The sequence below is a fragment of the Trachymyrmex septentrionalis genome, unplaced genomic scaffold (genome assembly GCF_001594115.1).
Source record: "Trachymyrmex septentrionalis isolate Tsep2-gDNA-1 unplaced genomic scaffold, Tsep1.0 scaffold129, whole genome shotgun sequence".
NCBI classification, from domain to species: domain Eukaryota; kingdom Metazoa; phylum Arthropoda; class Insecta; order Hymenoptera; family Formicidae; genus Trachymyrmex; species Trachymyrmex septentrionalis.
The window spans coordinates 528,921-530,060 of NW_017304428.1; the positions used below are offsets into that span (position 1 = coordinate 528,921).

General features: G+C 36.7%; 1 long non-coding RNA gene across 1 annotated transcript in view; it reads left to right on the forward strand.

The window, feature by feature from the left end:
• The window catches only part of LOC108756599, a 17,108-nt gene that overhangs the window by 2,582 nt on the left and 13,386 nt on the right, over positions 1–1,140 (forward strand). The window contains exon 2 of the long non-coding RNA XR_001939848.1: positions 166–168. This is a non-coding gene — a long non-coding RNA (uncharacterized LOC108756599). The remainder of the gene's footprint in view (positions 1–165; positions 169–1,140) is intronic.

Sequence of the window (1,140 nt, forward strand, 5' to 3'; positions counted from 1 at the left end):
ATTCACCTGATATGGCACCTTGTGACTTCTACCTATTCGGCAAAATGCATTTGTCCATGAAAGGAAAGCGGTATGTGGACGTAGAAGACATCCAAAGGGCTTGTACCACTATTCTGAAGGACATACCTTTGAACGACATAAAACACTCATTCGAAATGCTTTTAGATCGTGCCAAACGTTGTATTGAGTCCGATGGGGACTACTTTGAATAAACAAATTTGAATTTGAAAAAAAAAGTAAACCGTTGTTGTTTTATTTCAAAAGTTCGGAAAATTTTGGGACGCACCTTGTATATAATTAAAAAATCACTAACACTTGCAGTTTCTACACGATATTATTCGGCAGACCGAATCTAAAAAAGCGGGTTGAAAACTATTGAAACCTGGTCTATTAATTTTTAGAAAAACAATTTTTTTTATTTTTCGGATATAAGCCATATAGACACGTGCCGAATGTTCCATATACATTCGAACAGACCGACTACTGGCAAAATTCTGCCACATATACGCCATATGTTCCGTTCGTACGAAACTTTTAGATATAGAAAATATGATAGAATCATATACGGCGGATCATATCCGATAAGATGAATAGAAAACTATAAGTGATCTATGTAAAATTCCGTATATATTCATATAGAGCATATAAAACACCTGAATATGCATATTTAATATAGAAAGTCGAATGAGATTCATATCAAACTGTATAGAAAACTATAGACGAAGATCTTCAGAAATGGAAAGACATTACAATACTATAGAAATGGCCAATTTTTCAGTTGTTTGTATTGAAAGTATCATACGAGGTCTGGCTATTAAATAACGAGACTGCTTATGAAAAAGAGTTTTATTTTAAAAATTATTCTACAATTGAATGCTCCCCTTCAATGTACTCCTCTCCCTTCGCCACACACCGTTCCATTCGTTTTTTCCATTGGTCAAAGCAATGCTGGAAGTCTTCTTTTGTAAGAGCATTTAGGAGCTCCGCCGATTTTCGCTTCACCTTTTCCATCGACTCGAACCGGGTTCCTTTTAAGGCAGACTTGATCTTCGGAAACAGGAAAAAGTCACAGGGTGCTAAATCAGGCGAGTACGGCGCGTGTTCGAGCACTGGAGTGCCTCTAGCGGCTAAATAACGCTT